Below are 25,235 nucleotides of genomic sequence, written 5' to 3' on the forward strand. Positions count from 1 at the left end.
TGGAGGAAGCCATCTTGACTGAATGGAATAGAGGAAGAAGGGTGCCAAGCAGTTTATCAACAAAGTGGGCCAACCAGAGGTTCAACCACATGCTTATAACCTCCTGAGCCCAGAGCTCCAGCCAATATCCAAGATAAGTAGCATGTCCCCCTGACAGTTAGGGGCAAAGGAGCAGGCCAAGGTAACATGGAGGGCATTCTATTTCCTCTTTGTGGCATGTCTTGTATTTAGAGAATGCATGACAGGCCTTTCAATCCCAATACTTCTGATTTCAAGGTAGGGATGAGAGGGGAAGTTAAACTAGTCCTTCCTTAGGAAGCTCATGAAAATGTCAACACACACACAGAGGGAGGGAGGGAGGGGGAGAGAGAGAGAGAGAGAGAGAGAGAGAGAGAGAGGGAGAGAGAGAGAAAAATGGGGCTACTTATGTACAAACCATGGCAGTTATGCCAGGAAGATTGGAAACTGCAAAAGAGAGATGTTTGTCCCTGTTGAAAAGACATGAGTTCAAGTCATTTCTGTGTTATAATTTTATTTGCTACCCAGTATAAAGGAGTGAATTTTTAGGGCAGTGATGCCCCCTCCCCGACTTATTTAATACATTCTTATGCATGCTGCAGATAGATACCTAGAACTGATTCTTCTTACAGATCATGTGCATGTGCGTGTAAGAGAAAAAGACAGAGGAGAGAGAAGGGGTGGCACAGAAAGAGTGTGTGGACCATGCAATCCTGTCACCTCTTCCCACTTTTGGTTCCTTCCCCACTATTGGCATACAGCCCCAGAAATACTACCGCTCAGGGAATGTGGCTCTTGAAATTAAAAAAAAAATCCCTCAGTCTCTGGTCCATTCCCCACTGACAATGCTTTGGCATGCCATAAATATAGGCCTGGTTCATGCAGTATGTTAGAACTTCCATATCCTCCACTCCACCTCCAACACACAGCTTTGCTTTGCTTTATTTTTATGCATCTTTCATGTTCTGCTTTTCAAACAAGACATATGGGGTTCCTTCACCCATTCAGCTGCAAGGGACACACGTGATACAGGAGCCAGGAAGTTATTGAGAGAAGAAAAAACTGATAAGAACAGATTATAGTTTTGTTTGATGTTTCATTAGTCCCCTGACACTTATAATATTCTGAGTAAGAGGGGTGAGAGTTTAGTTTGAGACTAGCCTGACCAGGGCTGAACCCAGAATCTATTTACCACGCCAAGATTTGGCCCTTGAACATATGAACTAAGAGTGCCTCAGAACATGTATAGAGTGTATCTCCATCACCAAAGAATTACAACAGACTGCCCACTCATAAGCTGAAAGTTTAAGGATTCTAGGAGTTTGAGCGCAGCTTTTGGTTTAGTTTAAATCCAGACCTTCCTTTCCCACAAATGACCATAGAAGAAACCACTTTTCTGATGCAGAACTGAGGCTCCTCTCCTGTGTTCTCATAGGGAATTACTTTTGACTAACTATGTGTAGGGATTAGGCTATGAATGGCAAAAAAGAGGTGTGGAGCAGAAGCAGTGCAGAGATTGGGCAATGAAGAATGCTATGGAATAACCACATCCCTGTGACAATAATTTTCTGATTGATTTCAATTTAACATACATAGTATGAATGAAGTACAGAAACACAAAGGCAGGTTACCTACTTGTCAGGGCCAATGCTGGAAAGCTAGACTGGGGGAGTGAAGAAGTACAAAGGCCATTTTGAAGGGAGTAAGGATTTTGCCACACAAATTACAAACAAATATATGCTGGGGTTTGTAGGCAACATTTTGGGTGAGTGCCCAATACCCCGTCACTACTCACCTGGAGACCTTCCTAATACAATGCTATAATGGAAATTAAGAAACTAAAACATTTTACAACTCTTTGAAGAAGGATCCCATTAATTCAAATTTTAAAAGAACATAGATGTAGTGGTCTTGACTTGAGTAGCCATCTACCTAAAAATTCTCCAGAGAGACCAGAAGCTGACTGGAAGGAAAGGAATCCTAGAAGCTGAGAGGTAAGCAGAAAAGAGTGTTGAGACATCAGATCTCATGGCTTCCTGGAGAGAAAGATGGAGGGAGAGCTGACTTTGAAAGGAAGATCCCATCCATCACAATCTGCCACCCTTCTCTCCTTACCCTGTGTATTGTTGCCCCCCCCCCCCAATTACACACACACATGCCTATTGGCAGAGTCAGCAATTCCACCAGGACACTGTAAGCAAAAACTGAAGATTTCAATCACTCCGTCAGCGTATCAGCTATGGGTGCGTGGGCAACAGATTTTTATTCTACCTGGGCAGAGATGCTCTGCTGCCCTTCTAGCCTAAGTAGGCTGGCAAGGATCCTGCTAGCTGTAGCCTAATCAGTCTCTCTCTCTCTCTCTCTCTCTCTCTCTCTCTCTCTCTCTCTCTCTGTGTGTGTGTGTGTGTGTGTCTTTCCTCCAATCTCACCCCCCCCCAACATTTTCACAGAAATGGGGAGAAGAATCTGGCCAAGTCCAAGCCCCCCTGCTGATGCCGCAGAATGCATGAAGAGGGTGGCTGGGTGGCGTTCAGCCAGGAGAGGCTCTGCCTGGTATAGAAAGGGGGAGAGCATGCCTGGCTCTCCCTATGAAAGGCAAAGAGGCTGTCTGTCACCCCCTCTCACCCCCCCTCCCATCCCTCCGTGGTGTCCCCTTCACACCAAAGCAGCTACTAGAGATTCAGCGGGTGTTTATCCTCTTTTCACCCCCTCCCTCTTTCTGAAATTGGTGGCATGTTAAATTCCGTTAGGGGTTGTCGCCGATTATTTAAAAGGAAAGAGTTCTAATCCAAGATTTGGAAGCGCTTAAAAAAAACCACAACATTTTTCTTAAATGGCTCTACACGTTGCAATGATCTTTATGCATTAGAGATTTGAGGGGTGTGAATCGGCTGGAGACTTCCAGGGAATCAACCCAGATACCTCTCTGGGAGGCATTTGAGGGAATTACAAAACCAAACCAAACCACCCAGCGTCTTTTCATCTCTGAAAAACGGACATGTGCACATTTCAGGAGTTCTGCCACCCCTCTTTTCAGCGCTACACCCCTTTTTACGAAATTTCTCCCCACCCACCCGGGAAAAAAAAATCTCCTTTTCCCAACCCCATCTTCTGCCTCCCTGACTCGCTCCGTTTGCAACCCTTCGCCCGCCAAGCCCGGCAGCATCCTTCTCCTCCATCTGCAGCCCCCGTGTGTGCGTGTGGCAGTCGGTCCAGGGAAGACACCCCGGCGAGCCTCTCTCGCTCCCCACCCCTTTCTGCATCATTGGAGAGAAACAACATCCCCCCCTCCCCCGCCGGCACCCAGCACACCCGGAGGCGCGCACCTCCGAAGGCGCCACCAGCCCCCCCCCGCTCGCCCCCTGTCGCCCTCCGCCCGCGCGGAGCTCCCTCTCCCCTCGCCAGGCTGCTGTTGTAGCTCTCGCCATTCCCCCCTGCATGCATCTGGGTCCCTCCAAAAGCAGACATTTTGGGGCCGGGGCTCCGTGCGCGGCCGAGATTGCCAAAGGGAAAGCGCTCCGGCGTCTTACCCGCCCCCGCCTGGCTGCGCGCGCTCCGCCCTGAGCGATCCCGGCGAAAAAGGCTGGCGCCGCTGGTCCCTAGCGGAGCTGCTGGGCTGCCATCCGCCCAACTTCAGCACCCAGCCGGCAGGGAGAGAGGAAGGGAGGGAGGGAAGGAGGGAGAGGGGGGGAAGGAGAGAGAGGGAGCAAAGCAAGGGAAGGAGGAGGAGGAGGAGGGTGGAGAGCCCAGACCTCAGTCTGCGCACGCGCCTTGCCGCCAGCGCTGGCCCCGGCACAGCAGCTGGAGTTTCCCCGCTTCTCCCGAGCGTGACTCACTCCTCGCTGCCCCCCTCCCCCGCACACACGCCGCCGCCGCCCACGGTCCCCCCCCCACGCGCCGCCGCCTCCCCCCTCCCCGGGGAGATTCCGAGGAGGTGGGGGAGGAGGCTGTCTGGCGAGCAGGGGAGGAGGGAGGGGGAGTCGCCCAGACGAGCCCCCCCCCGTACACCCCCCACCCACCCACCCTCGGGCTGAGTTTTCCGGAGGAGAGAAGGCGGCACGTTGAAAAGATCCCCTCGAACAGGCAAGCGGGCCACGTGTTTGTGCGGGGCGCGCGCGCGTCCAGGTGAGCGCCCGGGTGAGGTGGCGGGAGCGCGGAGCCGCTCCAGATTTATTTGCTCATTTATTTGTTTCATATCGGAGAGAGGAAACGGCTAAGTTTCGGCCAAGCAAGCGAGAAGAGCTGCCTTTTTCCGGTGGTGGGGGGGGGGGGGCAACCGATCTAGATTCGGACTTGGGCGTCCGAGCGCAGCGGGAAGCGGAGCAGCCCGGACGACGCTGAGAAGTCCGGCAGTTTATACTGCTGGGATGGATCCAGGGAATAAAGAGCAGACCTCCCCCCCAGAGACAACATCACGGGCAGCCTTTAACTGAATGCTCTAGGGTCCACCTAGTCCAGTGGGTCTCAAAGCTTTTCGGGCCACCCTTGGTTGCATCAACTTATCCCCAGTTTTCCCTACCCTATCAAAAAGCATTTTCCACTAAGGAAGATAACAACACAATAGAATTCCAAACAGTTACAATTAATTGCACATTTATTTGAAATTCAGTTTAAACTATTTAATTTAATCGATTCAACACTGCTTAATACAGTGGTACCAGTTGCAGATGTGTGCGATGACCATTTGCTACATATCAGCTATAGGAAATCCAAATATAACCATGATGTTTCACACAGTCAAAATCTGTGAAGCTGCCTCTGGCAAGTCAACCAGAAAATGGATATGCTGTTATTTTTTTACCTAATTTTTTTACAGATGATGAGGAGGTGGTGAGAGACCTGCGGATTTTCATTGTAGCAACCCCAGAAGGAAAAGAAAATATTGTGACCGATATTCTGTGCACTTTCCAAAACACGGAAACTGCTCCAACCCAGTTGCACATTGGCAAAGTATGGAGAAGCACTGAGTTACATTCTTGTCCCTTCTCAAGAGCTGCTATTCAATATATACAGGGGGTATTTCAGCAAGCTGAGATTAATTTCCAGAGCTAATCAAGTGACAATTTTGTTAGGGAGAAAAACATTCTGGAAGAGTTCTGCATTTAGTGCAATGCAATGTTAAAGAGAGCTGGTCAATGGCTTTAAAAAATGAATCTAGATTCACATTCCTCCAACAAACCTTGGTATAGTTCAGTTTCATTTTCACATTGTGCAAGCAGGCGTTTTCTGAAGTGGTTATGAAAGAGAGAGCGGGGGCTTTGATAATGGCTATATTCTAGCCAGAGCAGCACCTAGCATTTGAGAGAAGGATGGGCGATCCTGTAGCTCATATATAACGTAGGGCTCAATAATGATAGCTAACACCAGTGCAACATAATCTTCATCCTTTGCCCAACTTGCCACAAGCTCAAAACGGCAAGAGTAGAAGAAACTCAAGTCAACATAGCAACACTGATAGACATGCCCACAGCATTCCTGGAAGTTCTTGTCACCAATCATGATTTTGTACATTGACACTGCGCTCACAGTGCCCATGCATCAATCAATGTGCAGCAGTGGCTGAACAACACCATGGAGTCACCCAGCTCTAAAATCCATGTACAATTTACAACCCAGTAATGATAGCACTGCACCACCTGTCCAAATTACAATGGCACTGCAAGTACAGGCTCAGCATGGAGAGCCCAGGAGAAGGGCTTGAGTCCTGCTGTAGGAACTTAGGGTGCACCCAGCACGGCATACAAGGAGTTCCACTCACATGATGGGACTTGTAGGTCCTGAAAGTTTCCCCACCCTCTGGATGTTGAGCTGGGGGCTACAGAGGAGAGACAAATCTGAGGAGAGGGAGCTTTGGATAATACCCAATACCTCTAGGCCAGTCTTTGCCAACTTAGTGCACCCTAGCTGTTTTGCACTACAACTCCTATCAGCCCAAACAGCATAACCATGCTAGTTCAAGTTGATGGGAGTTGTAGTCTAAAGGACTTGCAGGGCACCAGATTGGCAAAGGCTGCACTCACCTGAGGGGACTTCCCTCATATAATAAAATGATTGTTTATCTCATGCATATTGTCCTCAGCAACTTGAAACACTGATAGGATGCAAATATGTCTAATAACAAATAGCTATGCAATGTTACATATTCTTCTCTTTTATTTATCTGTATACAGTGGTACCCTGGTTCCCAAATGGCTTAGTTGAGGAACAAGTCGGCTCCCAAATGCCAAAAACCCGGAAGTAAGCGTTCCGGTTTGCGAATGTTTTTCGGAAGTTGAACGTCCATTTCGGCTGTCGGCATTGTTTCTGGTTTTCAAACGTTTTGGAAGTAGAATAGACTTCCAGAATGGATTGAGTTCGGAAACCAAGGTACCACTGTAATTTTGTTTGTGTGTAATCTTCAGAGTCAAAAAAATGCAGGATTTAGGCAGCATACACATAAAATTATGTATGTATGCATGACCTGATAGTTTAATGGAGAAACTTCATAAGGCGGCTTAACACATGACTCAGGAGCACCACCAGAGAAGGAAGATTAAACATGAAGGGAACACAAACACTTAAACTGAAAGTAAACAGGGAAATAGCTCTGTTTGCAGTTTGGCAGCAGAAAACAGAGAGAGAGCATTTAAGTTTGGCCCAAGTAATGCATGGCTATAAACTTTGTTTAAAAGTCTCGGGAAAGTAATGAGAAGATGCTTGCTTGAATAAAGTCTAAATGGGCAGTCAGAATAAAGTCTAAATGGGCAGTCAGAAATGAACTGCACTGTGTCTCACTTCTTGCTAGCTCTATGATATGCACGAGCATTCATGTATATCTGCTTCTGAAGGAAGTTAGGGGTATGGGGAGCTGCCTTAAACCATGTAGGCAACTGATCCATTTAGCTCAGTATTGTCTGTATTGAGCGGCAGTGGCTCTCCAGGGTCTTCACCATGCCCAGCAGGTGCTGTGCTATTGAGCTGTGCGCCTCACCCTTGTTATCAGCTGTGGCTGCCCTATCATAGGCAAGGATCTTGGAAGTGCTTTTAAGGTAGGTGGATGCAAGGCAGTTCAATACATAATTTAGAATTAAAATCAAATGTCCCAACTGCACTGAAAAGTTCACAAATATTATAGAATGGTAGAAGTTCGCTGTTCGGAGCTCTGCTTCTTTTCTTGAGTGCTCAGCTTAGCTCCAGCTCCAGCCTCTTCATAGAAAAGCTCTGTTCCTAAGGCACTGCAAGCAAGACTGTGCAGTCGGTTGCTGGGTTGCAGAAAATGAGATGCACACACCCCTTGTGCTTCCTTATCCATTGGCTACAATACCATTCCTTTTTTTCCTGGTGGGGCAGGGTGTGCTTCCTTCAATGAGAAAACCGTATCTTTCCCACTGTGTTTTTTCAGACAAGGGGATTTCCAGACATCCTGGTGGCATGATCTGACCAGGGACATACCTTGTGTATAATGTATAATGAAGGTGCCAGCCAAACCTCCCTAGGGAGAGCATTCCAGAACTACAGAAAAGGCCTATTTGTGTATTGCCAGCCTCTGGACCTCTCAAGGGGGCACACAAAGAAGGGCCTGTGATGAGGTGGGCTGCTCAGTGGTGCCATTGGGGAGCCTGCAGTTTGAGCCCAGCATGGAGCTGTCCACGGTGCCTTACTTGGCATCAACACTAGCCCCAGACCTAGTGTTACTTTGCCTTGCTCTTCACCCGAACCTGAACTCTCCCCTTGGGTCAGAGATCCTTTGCACTGCTGAAGCTGTTGTGTGAAACAGGACACTTGCTTCCAATGGCCTCCTTGCTTTATAGGGGTGAGGTGGTAGAACCACTTCCAACACATGGATCTTTTCCCCCTGTTGCTCCTTTTTCGGCCCTAAAGAATCATGGATGTGTTTCCAGGCTATGCAGGAGGAGTGCATAGATGTGGAATATAATATTGGTCCATTAATGGTTCGTACACAGAGGAAGGCTGGGAGTGGGGTATGGGCAGTTCATACATGTGGAATCAATGGTGCAGTTCAATGGATCAACCCTGGGACTCAACAATATTGATGGGAATTATTTCACAAATTTTTAAATGAAAAAAATCTAGCTGTTGCTGGTTCTCAGTAGCACTCTCAATTGGACTGATATTGTAATGGAAATTTCCTGCATTAGTTGGTCCCCCAGGCACTGCAAGCCATGCTAGTGCATTCAGACACACTAAGCTAGTAGTAGTGTCTGTGGTGGGTGACTAGGAGATCAAGTCCTCCATGCTATTCCTGCAGAAATCGACAACAATCATGACCTCATGGGGTCATGGGTTCACACGTGTGCCTAAGATTATTTACAGAGAACCTCTTCAAAGTGCCCCCTTGATTGGAATCCAGAGGGTAGTGATGAGAGACAGGGCCTTTTTGGTAGCAGCCCTGCTACAGTGCCATTCAAAAATGTTTCTCTCTCCCTGCCCCCACAGTTTTAGTGCCTTTTAGTGTTTTATTAGTTTTCAGTGACAACAGTGCTTGGGTTTAAAAGAGAACACTTTCCCTCAGTAGACAGTTTTAATACAGCTCATTGGAGTTGACATTCTTGGTACAGTATGAGGAAATCTCTTATATACAGTTATGGTACATACAGGGTGGTGTTTTTTTTAGTGATTGCTTGATGAGATGCATTTATGTATTTTAATTCTTGCATTTCTGATCCTTTTATAAGTCACCTAGAGGCTTCAATGTACAGTAGGGGACACACACAGATAGGACCCAATTTACTCAGTGTTGGCTGCAGTGTGCTTGAAAATCCTGCATGCTTTGGCACCTGTGCAATAATATCCAGATCATTGCACTCATGGGAAGTACATGCCACATAATGCTGCCCTCTTCTGTACGCACAGTGCTTATACAAAGGGCCTCCAGACCTGCTGTGTTCTGCAAAGAATAGATTGGGTTCTTTATTAATAAGCTGTCCTGTGCATGCTCTAATTATGCCCCATTGTTCTATCCTAGTAATTTAGAAAGTGAGCGGAGCCTGAAATTTGGAGAAAGCCTTTGGAAGAGACAGGAAAGGCTGTTAATTAAATGCCTCTTATTTGTTATTTTTAAATAAACACCCTGATTGTTGAAGAAAAACCAAAAACAGCCATATAAAAATAAAAATCTATGTTGAGTACAGGTTGGCAAACTCTCAAATACAGATACTTCCTGAGCTGTAAATCCCAGCACCAGAGTTTCCAAGGCATTTTTTAAAATGCCACTCAGAAAACAACAAAAATTATGTTTTCTGTCTGACGCCAAGGAGAAGATTCAACAGGGACCGTGATTTGGAATCGATATAGTTTTTATTGTCTCAGCCAGAAAGCAATAGCAACCACAATTAAAAATGAACCACCACACAAAATTACAAGAAGAGTAAAATAAAATATGAACAGCATAATATAATGCAATATATTAAGCAATAATGTAATCATAGGTTAACAAATATTGACATCAGATCCTTATGATCAACCATACATTTCTGCATATACAGTGGTACCTCTAGATACGAATGGGATCCGTTCCAGAGTCCCGTTTGCATCTAGAGGTAAACGTATCTAGCAAGGGCACATCTGCGCACGTCGCTTTTCGCCGCTTCTGCGCATGCATCATTTTGAGCGTCTGTGCATGCGCAAGCGGCGAAACCCGGAAGTAACACGCTCCGTTACTTCCGGGTTGCAGCGGAGCGCAACTCGAATGCGCTCAACTTGAAGCAAATTTAACCCGAGATATGACTGTATATTTTTGTCGCATTCTGGCAACATTTGCAGGAAGGGCTTCCATCTTGTGCGATCCACCTGGGAAATGATGGATTTTAGAAAACCCTGAATAGCAAGTTGAGCTGCTCATTCCTGATTTAGAGGACAAAGGCTGAGGAAGTAATGATACGTTTAGTTCTATGAGGCAGACTAGAGATTTCTTACAGAGTGTTGAGCTGACACTGTTACACATGCCACATAATGCCCATTCCACACTTGTAAGAAATGGTGGCAGCACCTACACTTCGGAACTCCCTGCCTGTTGACATCAGGCTGGCACCTCCACTGTAGTCTTGGTGCCTGCTTAAAACATTTTTGTTTAGGCAAGCCTACCGAAACATGTATTTTATTTCTTTAGCTGCTGCTGATATCTTTAGCTCCTTCTGAATATTATTAATTCCTGTTTTTAACTTTTTTATCAATAAATTTGCCTTGTTCTATTTTATACAGCTGTAAACTCTGTAGAGGCTTTCCCCCCTTTTAAAAACAATCAAGTGGTATATCCATTTTATTAAATAAAGTCTTGATTCCAATATACTATTCTTTAATGCTGTCTCTGTACCTCGGGGTGTGGGGCGAACTGGTAATAACATTATTGTGGTTGTTATAACTGAAGATCAATAAAATGCGGTTAAAAAAAAAAGTGACCTAAAACTCTATAGCAACAACTAGTGAAACTGTGGCTACAGCCATTCCAGTGGAATTCAACTAAAAGCATTTGGGTTCTCTTCTTAAGCAGATTGCATAGGAAGTCAGTTCCAAAATGACTTTCACTTCCAAATAACCTTGTTCTTTCATGCAACCACAGGCAAAGAAATTGCACAGCCATCTCATCATGCTTGTTTTATGATTATTAAACACATGTGATATACTGCATTTTCCCGTGTATAATACACCCCCATGTATAAGATGACCCCTATTTTTTAACCCAAAATTAAGAAATTAAGTTGTTTAGCTTTTTTGGGGGGGGGGGGAGGTCACTTCTGCCAATCGCTCACCTGCCTGCCTGTCACTGCTGATCGCTTGCCACAGCCGCTGCTGATCATACACCTTGCCGCCACCAACAGCCCACCCGCACACTTGCTGCAGCCGCCAATCGCCAGCCCAATTGCCACAGCCACAGCCAATCACCAGCAGGCCTTGCCGCAGCCACCAATCACCCGCCCCATCGCCACTTCCAATCTCTTGCTTGCTGCTGCAATTAATCGCACGTCCCCCCTCTGCATTCACTTTCCGTGTATAAGACAACACCCAATTCTTGCCTAATTTTTTAAAGCAAAAAGCATCGTCTTATACATGGAAAAATACAGGGTATATATATATAAGGTTGCCACCTTGCATCCCATACAACGGCACAAGTTGTCTGAATATCAGACGGCCTTTTCCCTGGTAGTGGCACAAATGGTTGTGGCATGTGGCTGCAAGGTGAGCAGCAGTGAGCCTGACTGCTTCCACATCAGACAACAATCAAGGCTGCATTTGCCATGCAAATGCATGTGGGCTTTCCTACAAGGACATCTGAACAAAAAAATAACCTGTCTAGTAGTCCAGCATCTTGTTCTCACAATGGCCAAACAGATGCCCACCAGCAGGACCCAAGCACAAGAGCGCTCTCCCCTCCTGTGGTTTCCTACAACTGGTATTAGAGGAAGCGTTGCTGCCTCTTAAGTGTAGAGGAAGAGCATAGCCATCCTAGCTAGTAGCCATGAATAGCCCTCTCCTCCACTGATTTGTCTAATCCTCTTTTTAAAGCCATCTAGGTTGGGGGCCACCTCTGCCTCCTGTGGCAGTGAGTTCCAAAGTTTCACAATGTGCTGTGTGAAGAATCATCTTCTTTTATGTGTGCTGAATCTTCCAACATCTGACTTCATTGGATATCCATGAGTTCTAGGGGTGTGAGAGAGGGAGGAAAGCTTTCCTCGATCCACTTTCTCCATGCCCTGAGTAATATGAAAATCTGCATTTTAGAGCACCCCTTTCCAAATGCTTGCAGCATCCCTAACAGCACGGCACAGTACATTTGGCTGAGAGCAATCACAACATGGAGAAGAAACCTGTTGATATTTGTACATCTGTAAAAACTGGCCCAACATTTTAGCCTCATATATCTTCACACAGCTGTTGTGAGACTAACATGCTGCACTCAGAACCACAGAAGAAAGGCCTCTTCTTAGGACAAAGCCATTAAAGCCATTAGAAATGACATAAACACATTCCCTTCAAATGTCCCATGCAGGTGTGACCTAGTAGGTCGGAGGATCGTGTCCCTCCTTTTCATCCTTTGGCTTGTTTCCTGGCTTGTTCTTCTGTGTCTCTGTCCATCTCCATGTTTATCATTTTTTTGTTCATTTGCTCACATGCTTTTGTGTTTATTTTCTTTTTTGCTGTGGTTTCTGGGTTTCTTCTTCCTGTAATAATATTGCTTTCTGCTTGCTTGTTTTTTTGTTTTCTTGCAGATGAGGAGCCTTGTGGATGGGAGATAAGGATACCAACCAGGGCCTTTGTTCTTTGTGGGAAAAGAGCCATGCTTGTTGCTCACTATTAAACCATTACAAATGATAGGAAAACATTGTCTTGCTGTATTTCAAAGACACACAAACCCAACAACGGTGGCTTTCTGATAGTCAACAAGTGTTGAGGTCCTTCTTTGGAAAAATAAAACCCCAAGCAAAACAGATATGTTTTATGAACAGTGGCATATCAATATTTGAATAAATAAATGTTAATAATCACAAAGTGAATATCATAATTTTTTGAGGGTGGTGCATTTTAACCAGGAGCCCAATCCTGGCAAGTTTTCAGCACATGGTCATCCCTTTTCAATTGTATTTTCTCACCATTAATAAAGCTTTGCATCAGATACACTTATTAAAATGTGTGTGGTTTGCAAGCAATTGCAGCAAGCTTTGCTTCTTTCCCATCTGTCTCCTGCTGGCACCAAGAGTTGAAGTTTTCTGGTTTATCTAATCCAGGCATAGGCAAACTCGGCCCTCCAGATGTTTTGGGACTACAACTCCCATCATCCTTAACTAACAGGACCAGTGATCAGGGATGATGGGAGTTGTAGTCCCAAAACATTTGGAGGGCCGAGTTTGCCCATGTCTGATCTAATCCTTCTGCTGTGCTAGGAATTCTGATAAGATAAATTTGGGCAGATTCCATCTGACCCTTGATAGTCATTACCAACTGCAATGAATTTTAGGTGTCTTTTAAATTTTGTTTTTTTATTTGTTCAGGCATTTGGTTAGTTGACTGCAGGAGCTGTTTTGTCACTCTCGTGATACCTGTTAAATTTGAAATGTTGTGGTTGTGGTCTGATATTTCAGGTTGCTTTCTTTTATTATGTATTATATATGGTTATGTTGTACTCTGCTCCAGGGCTAGTTTTAATGAAGAGTGGGTTATAAATTACCTAAATCAATAAACCAATATTTGTTTCTTTAGAAAATTTCTATGCCACTCTTCAGTGCAAGAGTTTCAGGACAGCATATATATGAAAAATTAGACCAGTGTTCTCTCTCGCTTTCTCTGAACCTGCCTTGTTGACTGACATCAACCAACAGAACATCAACAGAAGTCAACAGAGTATATAATACCAGAATTAAAACTAGTTTACATCACATGCCCAAATTATTTTTAAAAAGGTGTCCACCTGATTCTAGGATGACATCAGGGTTGACACGGGGCAAGCTTCTTTCGGAAAGGCATTTATCCCAGGGTGCTACAACTAAGAAGGCTTAAGGATAAATGGACATAAATCTGACATCAGGAATCACAAGCCAGACAAGCCAGTAGGAGAACACTTTAATCTCCCAGGACATTCAATACAGGATCTCAAAGCAGCTGTCTTATTACAAAAGAATTTCAGTTACAGATAGGTAGCCGTGTTGGTCTGCCATAGTCAAAACAAAAAAATTTTTTTTCTTCCAGTAGCACCTTAAAGACCAACTAAGTTAGTTCTTGGTATGAGCTTTCGTGTGCATGTATCTGAAGAAGTGTGCATGCACACGAAAGCTCATACCAAGAACTAACTTAGTTGGTCTTTAAGGTGCTACTGGAAGAAAAATTTTTTTTTTGAAAAGAATTTCAGAAACAGACTTGAAAGAGAAGTTGCTGAATTACAACTTATCACTAAACTGAAAACTATGGTGAGACCTGGTCTTCATAGAGATATTGGATGCATACTACCCCTTGCTTTTTCCTGTAGGACTAATTGCAGTTGTTAACTTGCCAATCAGAAGGTCGGCAGTTCGAATCCCCACAACGGGGTGAGCTCCCATTGCTCGGTCCCTGCTCCTGCCAACCTAGCAGTTCGAAAGCACATCAAAGTGCAAGTAGATAAATAGGTACCACTCTGGCAGGAAGGTAAACGGCGTTTCCGTGCACTGCTCTGGTTCGCCAGAAGCAGCTTAGTCATGCTGGCCACATAAAGCAAGATGAGTGCTGCAACCCCAGAGTCGTCTGCGACTGGACCTAATGGTCAGGGGTCCCTTTACCTTTAACAGTCGTCAACAGGTTTTCCATACCCATTGAGTCAATCATCCATTTCCTACTACCCTCCTGAGAAAAATCCCACCCCACCTTCCCACTATATATAAGGGTCTGGTGACTTCTGTTTCACTGTATCTGAAGAAGTATGGATGCACATGAAAGCTTATGCCAAGAACAAACTTAGTTGGTCTCTAAGGTGCTACTGGACAATTTTTTTATTTTTTGTTGTACATTTTGACTAAGAAGACTTAGTGATCTACTTTACGTCAGAGGGCTGCAGAGGAGAACTTCACACTGGCAGGCTGCTGTAGTACAAGTTCAAGACTCATGGCTGGGTGGGAAACGTGGTTCTCCAGATGTTGGACTACAATGGCTATCATCCCTGACCATGGGCCATGCTGCCTGGGACTCATGGGAGTTGGTGTTCATCAACATCTGGAAGGCCAACTCTGACTTTCAGGCACTGCCAGCAAAAATTTGAAATAAATCCACAATGATTTATTTCTACCTGGGGGGGGGGAGCATTGGGCTTCCAGTTCACTTGGAGCTTATGCCTCCTGTTGCCAAATCCTGTTCTTCAAAACCAGAATTGGGGAGAGGGGGGTGGTTGAAAAGAGGAAGGAGCTTTGTAGATGTTGAAAGACATCTTTCAGTGATCACTTCTCATGTTCCCAGACATTATCCTGGCACTGAAAACAGGGGCTTTGGAAATATGTGCCAATCAGGGGGGAAACTCAAGTTTATCTCAAATTAGTCCCTGACTACTCCCAATCAGAATGGATGGGGGAATTATTTTTAAAGATGGGTGCATGTTTTATTATCATTCCAGCCACCACTAATTGACTAGGATGTGTCTCCCCCCCCCCATACGATACACCATAGCAAAGAAAGCCCCACACAATATGTGGTATCTGCGATTCACAATTAGAGGGCTTTGAATAGTCAGTCAACCAAGCCCTTAAATTGGCTGAACACTCTGAACTGCTTTATTCATGTTCTTTCCAAGGGTCAGCAAAGACACTAGGAAGTGAACCATGCTTCCAGCAGAGAGGGGTGCAAACTGTTCATAATTATTGCTTTGCTTTCTTCTGCTTGTATAGCAACTGGCTATTTGCTGGAAATGCCAAATTTAGAAACTTGAAAGAACTAATTAAAAATCCAATTACTTCCATTAGGAATCTCTGACCTGTAAAAAAATTTTTTTGGAGCCTCCTGGATGCTAAAAATAGCCCTTAAACCCTATGACAATTTGACAGAAAGTATTGGGGGGGCATGGAAAGATTCCATGCAAATAACAGAATCACCCACTGCATATTTTCATGTAGCCCTTCTGATGTGTTGCAAAGGAAACGTGACCTTCAAGTTATTTGCAAGCAAAAACACGTCTTAATGAGCTTTCTCATTAAATATTTGCTTTTCGTTTGCAGCTTTGTAGATGTGCTAAATTTTTGTTTTTGCAACAGAAATTGGCAATCTCATGCCCCAAGCTAAAAGGAGAGCTGAGCAGCCCATCTAGAAGCACCATGCAGCGCACTGCACTGAGTTCAGCCTTCTTACAACTGTAGCACCTCAGGAAGTTCATATGATTGAGGCTTCCTCAACGTGGCACTGTTAAGACATCTGGGGCTGCGACTTTCAGAATTCCTGACCAATGACCATGCTGGTTGGGGCTGATAGGATAAAGAAGAAGGCTGAGCAGTGATATGACTTGTTCCCCCTGGGCAAAAGAAGCCCATTTTCCAAATATATATATGGTCAACTGTTTCCTCTGCTGAACATGCATTGGGTAGTCTTCATTAAATTAAAATTGCACCTCATCAGCTTTTTCTGATTCACTTTTTCTGATATTGGTGAACTGCTTCTTTTGTCTTTCATTGTAGAATAAGTCTTACATGGAGTCAGATCATTTTCTATCTAGTCTATACCAACTGGCAGTAGATTTCAAGACAGGTTTCAAAGGAGCCTTTCCCCAGCCCTACCTGTAGATCTTTGGGGCTGAACTTGGGACCTCTTGCATGCAAACCATGCAGTTTATCAACAAGCCATGACCATTCATCAGAGAGACAGGAATGTTCGGGCACTGGGTGTGTTACCTAACTGGCTGCATCAAATGTAGAGGCCAAGAGCAGATTATCCGAAGCCTCCGTTTAATATTTGCAACTTTTAAGAGCGTTTCATTTACATAATACTTCCAACTTTATAATGAAATTTGAAATGGGGAACTGTGCCGTTAGATCTTTCTGCCTTATCACATGCTTGGCATTCTTAATGGTCATTCATTTTTCAGAATATCCCCAAATCTTGTTCCAGCTCTATAATTTCATTTTGCAAAGAAAAAAAGGCGAACCTTCTTTGCAATCTGTGCATGGCAAGTGGCTATTAAACCAAATAATTCAAGATTCCAGAGCCAGGCTCTTAGGCCCTTATTTGATCTTTAATCAATTTTTATTCAGGCAAATATCATTTGCTGTCAACGACTTCAGACTGAATAATAGCCCTGAAGTGCCCATTGATCCTCAAAGTGCTCGACCAGCCCTAACCCCGTTGAAGTTAATAGGATTTTTGTTCTTTATATTACCTCTTGCTGTATCCCCAGCAGTTTTCATAATTGCAAGGAGCTCATCCTAAAGTGCCAAGGTTAACCCTTTCTGTGCATTTGTCCTTGTGGGGAGGAAGAGGCTGAACAGGGAGGAGACAGGCACCTGTGCTTATTGAAAGAAGATGTTCATTTAGCTCTAGGGGCTTCAGGGTTTAAACCAGGAATGACAAACACTTGTAAATTTCTTGAAACTTGCCCAGAGAGCATTTTTCATTGTGGAGATGCAGAAAGAAAACAATAGTTTTATAGTTTCTTTGAAGTTGTTCCAAGTTCAGGTTTACAGAACACTTTTTTTTTTTAAGCTTACAGTATTCGTACTTGCCTAGATATGGTAAATGTAGTGAATCTTTATTCCACATGCCTGCTGTACCAGAGATGGGTATAAGGATTTGTCCTCTTGCTCCCCTCACAGGAGCACCGAGGACAAGAGAGAGCTGGCAGGCAGGAAGGAGTGCTTAACCCTTCCCACCTACTGATTCTCCCAGAGGCGTACTATCTCTGACAGGATGGGTAGAGCACAGCCATCATGGCTTGTAGCCATTGAAAGGCTTATCCTCCAATGAATTTTTCCAGTCCTCTGTGAGGGAAATGGGGTCTTCTAACAACTCTCGGCACCTTTAACAAACTGCAGCTCCCAGGAATATTTGGGGGAAAGCAGTAACTATTTAAAGAGCTATAGCATTGCTTTAAATGTATGGCGAAGATGGGGCCTGAGAGATCGAGAGATGAGAGAATTGTATATGGGGAAAGAAGGAAGTAATTAGAACTAATAGATGCTAAATATAGCTTACTGTCCCCAAAGAGCTCATAAACTGCAGGCAAGCATGCACATAGGGAAAACAAATATTTTCCTTGTACTTTTTTTTAAAGTGTTAATTCAAAATGCTTGAATGGACTTTGTTATCAGGCACAGACAAAATTGTCAAACATATCAAACCAGATGATAAGGAAACTATCAATCTGAAACTTGAATTGCTTGTACATGCCTCTATAGTCAGTTGCTCCATTGGCTAATATTTGCATTTAAAATGGCTTATTTTGCTTTCCTCAACAATCCATAACATATGAAAACATACATGACCAAGGGACACTAGGAAAATAAGCAAATTTGCTATTTTCCAGACAGAAAAGAATCCCACAACCACCAAAGAGCAAACATTACACTTCCTCCCCCCCCCCCCAATAGAATAAGATAGTAGCTGTGAAGGACCTTCCTCCCCCATCTGCTTTTTTCACCTTCCCAGAAAAAAATTCCAGAATAAAAACACTGTGCTCTACTTAGCAACCCAGGTGATTAATCTGGTGTGACAAGTTGCATAATATACTATACCAGAAGTGTTCTACTCTGCCACATGGGGCAACATGAGACGGCAATGTGAAAATGTAGGGAAACTCCCTATGGAAAAAGTGTTTCAAGGTATGGATGACAGCCTTTTTAAATGCAAGGCCTATCATCTAATAAAACAATTTGAAAACAGCAGCAGCACATACGTAACATCAATTCTAATTCATGACAGATACCCACTGGGATAAAGATTTCAGAAGGCTTGTTGAAAGGCAGACATCTTGAGCATGGGCTGAAAAGACTATAGAGAAGGCGCCTGCCTGACATTCAGTGGGAGCGAGTTCCAAAGGTTGTCAGCATGTGGGAAACCTGTCACACAAGACAATGTTGTGCAACCTCTATGGCAACTGCTGCTGCTGCTGGAGACAGTTGTACGTAGAGCTTGAACATCATTACATCAGATTTCACCCACTGACTGTAATTAAGTAAGCAATTAAAAAGGGAGCTCCCCAGACGCACGCTGTTTCCTATATTCCACCAAATCATTTTCAGCAAAGAAGAACCTCACATTCCTCGATCACTCTCTTAGTAGAACAATTCCTTGTTTGGATCTGTAGGAGGGAGGTGTGTGTGTGTGTGTGTATGTGTGTGTATGTGTGTGTGTGTGGTTTTTTTAAAATAAAAAATCCCTTGCCCCTTTGAAAACTGACATCATGGTTTTTCTATGGTTACATTTATGAGGGAAAAATAATAATAAAGAAGATGAAACCAAAAGAAAAAAAGAAACAACAAGAAGAGCCCCCCTAGAGGTGATAATTGCCTTGCAGTTTCCATGCTGCATGCAAGCATCCCAGTGGTAGGAGGGAGGTGACAGTTGTGCAAAGACTCCTTCAAGGAATCCTTGGAGAACCAGCAGCTGCTTTGACTCCTGCTGTTTGATGGAATCGGCTCCACTGCTTTGCTGCTGGTACCACTCCAAGCCAGCACGAGGCACAGGCACACAGGAAGGAGCCTTAGGCTGGGCCAGCTGTTTGTTTGCCTGCTTATTTATTTCATTAAAAGCATCTGTACACCAAATGACAATTTTCAGGTCACTGCCCTGTGCTATTCTGTGGGGTTTGAGCCCCACGAGTGAAATTTCTCAAGGTGATCTTATAGGGACAAGCAATTTTTCAGGGTAACCTCCTACTGAGCTGTTCAGAGCTTTTATATAGGTTAGCAATATTTGGCCCAGTGTCTCCTGCTCTGATTGACAGAAGCTACCCAGAGTTTCAAACTGAGGTATTTCTTGTCATGTTCTACTTGCTCTTTTGAACTGGGGTTTGTCTCAGACATGGAGTTTTAGGCTGAGAAAGACTTCAGAGTTGGCTTGGATTTTCAAGAACATATATTGGAAATTACATGGGAGCTTAGAAAGCGTTAACTTTCCCCAAGTGTGTTGGAGGTCCTCCTACTCCCTCCTGCACCTACTTGGCTTTCTGAGGTTCAGTGGAAAGAGGCCTTTTTACTGGCACTCCACCCACTGCCAAACTGGAAGTCACTTCAGTGAAGACTTTTTATTTTCCCAAGATACCCAGCATATGATCTAAGCTGGTTTCAAAGCTGCTGACATGTTGTTTACTGATTCTGCAGGGCCCCCCCAATTCTGTGTTATTTCTGTATTAATAATTTTTAATTGGGATTTATTTTAAAATGTAAACATTTGTTCAAAATTGATATTGTTTTGGTGATTGTTATGAACTGCCCTGAGGGATCTGCAAAACTCATGGGTAGTATATAAATATTCCAGACAGACAAAATGTTTCCACGGGTAAATGTTTAAATTTTGCACATGTAGTGGATGAAATATTCAGCTGCTTATAGAGGAAAAATGGGTAGGATCAGGTTGTCAATCAGCTAGCATCAGTGTATTTTTTTCTTTAAAAAATGTTTAGGGGTACTCTCATTTTCCTACTCATATTGAAATACTGCCCCTCAATACTGCCCCTTAAATTCACAAAATGTTTAGGGGTATGCACACCCCTGCGTCCCCCCCAGAAAAAAAGCACTGGCTAGCACCTTACCTTTAAAAAAATAGTCTTCAAGCTGTGTATATGGCAGCAAGTTTCCCCCCTAATAATGATAACATGGTTTCCCCCCCTAAAATGTCCCAATGAAGCTTTTGATCAGATCTGTTTCTGCTTTCTGTAGCGGGGCTCTTGACTGATTTGCTTGCTGAAGGTAGTGCCTGACTCCTTCTCAGCATTTATTATGCTCTGTGCTACAATGGATTCTGCAACTGATGGATGTGGCAGAAGTTACAAAATGACAGAGTCAAACCTTAAAGATGCAGATGCCAGTGTTATGGAGTGGCCGGTGAATTAAAGGACCTCATCAGAGTGGTACTTCTGTTATAACTGATTTTTCGTTCGGATTATCGGCATCTTGCGTTGCCAACAGGTTTAACCGGGTCCTGCTGTTGTGGCTGGATAAGCAGGAGTTAGAGAAGCTTGCGATGTTTATGGTTATGCAGCTAAAAGCATCACCAGCTAATTCACACATATCAAGCCTCTGTTAAAGGCACAATGGCAGGGGACAACTGAAACGCTGGCAACTCTGCTGTAATCTAGATTATCCTATAAGGAAATGATTGGTGCTGTGAAGGGTTATCTTCATAAAATAAGCCTAAAGGAAGAAAGTATGGGTGTGGGTGGAAGTGGTACATGTTGAGTGGGCTGTCCCTATTATTAAGCAGAGTGAGATAGCTGCCTCTGGTGGCAGATAATGAGGAGTGGAGAGCAGACAGAACTGGCCTTTCCTGAGTTCCCCAAGTCTAGATTTTTCTGAGTCTAGTTTATAACCTGCCACAATCAGGTAAGGTGGAGGGCTCTGTCGTCTTGCCAGCGCTGAAGTAAGAGCCAGTTGCATGTCTAGTTGGCTTTCGTGCATCTTGCCATCTCAGCCAATACCTTCTTTTGGGACAACTCTGTCGTGTGAGGTGTGAGGGTAATTGGGTGGACTGTAAGTAAATCAGTGGAGAATGTATGAGGTGGAGACTTACCATTTTCTTTGATGTGTGTGGCTCTGATACTACCACCCTGAGACCTGCGGATGAAAGGTGGTATACAAATTTTATAAATAAAAATAATACTAGGTCTCACATGACTATGAACTATAAGCTGGTAACATTAGATAAAATTATAGGTACATGGATAAAAATTGTCAATTAACAATAGTTAGGATGAAAATCCGAAGGCATTTTTATTTCTTAAAGGTGCAAAATGCCTCTGGGGTAATTTATTTTGGAACAAAATACTTAATCAAGTCTTAATCAAATCTCAGGCCCATAATTCTGCCAGATGGGAAAGGTCTGATGAAGAAGAAAGCCACACAAACCTGGGAGTTTGAATGACTGGCAAAGAGTGAACGGAGTGCTTTGCAAAAGGTTTCAGGTTCAAATCCCAACCTCTCCAGGTAGGGCTGAGAAACTCCTAAGACCCTCTGCTTCTCAGTGAAGACAATATGGCGCTAGATGGTCCAATGGTCTGATTTGGTATAAGGCAGCTTCCTATGTTACTATGAAATTAAAATAGCTGCTTGTCACTGCCACGTCCAGGTAAGGCTGGAGCTCATCCCTCTTCCAGGTCATGAGAGGGCACTTTGCTGAGGGTCCCCTCAAACCTGGAGCAAATCCCAAGGATTTGGAGATTTGGAGAATTTTGTTTAGTCTGAACTTTTAAGCAAATCCATTTAATATGCCCTTTTGGACTAATACACAGATCAGAACACAACTACTGTTTTGATTATGCAATTCTCCAAATTTTGCAATGTAGATCCCAGCTCAAGATGTGTATGTACAAAAAAAATATACGCTTTAGGGAAAATGTGCATGATTTAAATGTGATTGTACCCATATTTTTACCCATATGCATTTCCCCCGAAATGTGATTTTTCATGCAGTTTTAAAATAAATAAATAAATAAAGAAAGAAAGAAAGGCAGAAAATGGGATGGAAAAGATAATTACCTGAACACATGCAAAACTGTCACAGATTGGAAATAGACGGATCTGTCTATCCCTACCCTAAGACTGCTGGTCTGTAGGAGTGGGTATATTGTTGAAGCAAGGAATTGGAGAATAAGGAATTGTTTTTCCTTAATAGCTTTGTGTTGCTAGTAGAAATCAGATTCAAATAGAAATTGTAAGGCTGTCTGCTGTATTCATTCGCCTTCTGGTAAGTGATCTCCATGCCATTTTCTTAAGCACTTGCCTTCTGGGGTACTTGACTTAGACAACTGTCTAAAGTGACTGTGCTGAAGTGGCACTAGCCTCTCACTTCAGGAGACAGGCTGCCTGGGGACCATTTTGGTCTCCATTAGTATATAAATATTTGGGACTGGTGTCTGCCTGCCATAATGCTGGGGTGTGGTAGTTTACCTATGTGTCTCTATGGGACACCTAAAAAAAAATTGCACCCAGCAAACAGTAAGCAAGCAAACAGGAATAGAACCCCACTATAAGATGGGATGCAGGTGGCGCTGTGGTCTAAACCACAGAGCCTCGGCTTGCCAATGGAAGGTCAGCAGTTCAAATCCCTGTGATGGGGTAAGCTCCCATTGCTCGGTCCCAGCTCCTGCCAACCTAGCAGTTCAAAAGCACGTCAAAGTGCAAGTAGATAAATAGGTACCGTTTCGGCGGGAAGGTCAACGGCGTTTCTGTGTGCTGCTCTGGTTCTCCAGAAGCAGCTTAGTCATGCTGGCCACATGACCTGGAAGCTGCACCCCGGCTCCCTCGGCCTATAGAGCGAGATGAGCGCCGCAACCCTAGAGTCGGTCATGACTGGACCTAATGGTCAGCGGTCCCTTTACCTTTACCTTCTCACTCAATATAAGAGACAAGCTGACTGGCCATCTTTTCCTATTCTATTGTGGGGACACAGTTCATTTAGACAGTAGTCTAAAGCACATATGTCGAAGGGAGTGACTCCCATTCTTTTGGACTTGATTCCGGGGGTGTGCATAATAGGTGCACAATGCATGGGACAGGTTCCGAGTCAGTTATACAAACTGTTTAAACACCACATATTTTAAAAGCAAAGCTGAATATGTATCACCATTTTTACACCCTGCTAAAGCAAACTCTCTCAACCGGAATTCCATAATAAATGAAAGAAAGCAGTCCACGCACAGCGTTTTTATATGCTGCTTAGAAGAGAGAGCACTTCTGAGATTTCTTTCATTTGTATTGCCAGAGACCAACACAAGAAGGCGCTAAAACACTGCAGTACTTCGCTGGCTGCTGTAAAAGAAGGGATAGCTTTGAGCAAATTCCATCCAGCAGGCATAGACATGACTTTGCTCTGCACTACTGCCCTCCTTTTGAAATATGCACCATCTCTCTCTGATGAACTTACTGTTTATAAGAACCCATTTTTAATGAGAGATGGGTGAGGGAAGAATGCTCTGCACCACTACCTCTCCTTAGATCTCAAGCAGATTTAAATATTACAAGCCTGGGAAGAAGCAAACTTTGTCCAAAAATTTGGATGGCTGTCACTTCCTTTCTAGATGTTTTTTTGGGGGGAATTGGAGCCAAAGAGAAAGCATTTGTCTAAAACTTAGACAGGCAGAAATGCCCTGCTTAATTTTGATCTCTTAAGAAATGAGATTTGAAATAAATGTTGGGAAGAATTTTCTGACAGCCAGAGCTGTTTGACAGTGCAGCAATCTTCCTCAGAAGGTGGTAGGCTCACCTTCCTTGGAGATTTTAAAGCAGAGGTTGGATGGCCATCTGACACGGATGCTTTAGCTGAGATTCCTGCATTGCAGGGGGTTGGACTAGATGACCCCTCAGAGTCCCTTCCAACTCTGCCATTCTATGATTCTACATTGAATAAATCACATTGCTTGAATGGTTGATTCTGGATTATAAGCTTCCATGAGACCACTCTTCTTTTAAAAGGTGGGAATTTCAGGTAGTTTTATGTACAACCCTTGATCCCTGTCTTGGTTGACTGGATGCCTGAAGTCAGTGGTGATGGTGATGGAGAGTCTCTGGCCTTCCAGATGGGGAATTGTAACCCTGCATCGCCTGGACCATATTGTGCTGGCTACCACCAGTGTGGACGAACAGCTGCTATTGCCTAAGAATCAAGCATCCTCTTGAACTGCATAGAGGAAGCGCAAGGAAGTATGTGGCCCCACTTCTGAAGAATCTTAGCTGCCTAAACAAGCCATCAGCCTTCAGGCTTAACAAAGCATCTTGGCTGCTACAACAGAGGAATGGGTGATAGTTTTCAAGAGGATGAAATCAGTCATTTGGCAAAGAGAAGGATCAGGTTAGGGAGAAGTTTTCAAAGTTGTTCTTATTGTTAAATCGATTACCCTACTATTAACAATGAAAACAGATTGCAATCACAGGAAACCACAGGGTGGGCCCTGAAATCACACATCTCAGGTGTCAGAAACCAGGGTAAAAAAGACCATCTTCAGCTTTCACTGAAACTTGCATTGTGAGGAAGCCGGATGTACCTGTGTGGGGATGGAGTTCCACAACTTAGGGGCTGCTGCAGAGAATGCCCTCTTCCAGACCACCCCCTCAGTTTCTAAGGGAGGTGGAATTACCAAAAGTGCCCCCCCTCTGCTGATCCAAGAGAATCTGTAGGGAATGAGATAGTATTTCAGATATTTGCCGCCTAAGTCATTTAGGGCTTTAAATGCTAACATGAGCACCTTGAATCAGGCTCAGAAACAAGCTGGCAGCCAATGCAGCTGTTTTAGAACAGGGTTTCAACCCCAGTCAACAATGTGCTGCTGCTTTTTGGGTCAGCTGATGTATCTGAGTCATCTTCAAGAGTGCGTTGCAATAAATCTACGTGGAAGTTACCAGAGCTTGGAGCATCATGGACAAGTCATCTCTGTCCAAAAGGGGCCATAGCCAGCTGTTGCTCAAAACAGGCACTCCTAGTCACCAAGGCCACTTGTGCCTCAAATGACAATGTTAGATCCAGGACAATGTTAGATCCACCCCTAAGCTTTGATGCGATATTAAAAGAAATAGGGATTGCTTCTGTTATTGAGAATCTCCATTCCAAGATGTCGACTGGGGCTTAAG

At 44.1% G+C, this 25,235-nt stretch overlaps 2 protein-coding genes across 6 annotated transcripts in view; one reads left to right on the forward strand and one right to left on the reverse strand.

Moving 5' to 3' along the window:
* Positions 1 to 3,798, reverse strand: part of RGS17 (regulator of G protein signaling 17) — a 59,977-nt gene extending 56,179 nt beyond the window's left edge. For 2 of the 5 annotated variants that reach the window (XM_083608046.1, XM_083608044.1), the window contains exon 1: positions 3,549 to 3,651. The gene's annotated coding sequence lies outside the window, so the exon portion shown is untranslated. Of the gene's footprint in view, positions 1 to 3,548 lie in introns of all 5 variants that reach the window. The other 3 variants (XM_083608050.1, XM_083608049.1, XM_083608048.1) reach the window with 3 other exon arrangements.
* LOC310760079 (VIP peptides-like) overlaps positions 1 to 25,235 on the forward strand; it is a 397,324-nt gene that overhangs the window by 204,605 nt on the left and 167,484 nt on the right. The gene's annotated exons all lie outside the window — the stretch shown is intronic.

The sequence above is a fragment of the Podarcis filfolensis genome, assembly GCF_964270895.1.
Source record: "Podarcis filfolensis genome assembly, chromosome: 3".
Taxonomy (NCBI): Eukaryota; Metazoa; Chordata; class Lepidosauria; order Squamata; family Lacertidae; genus Podarcis; species Podarcis filfolensis.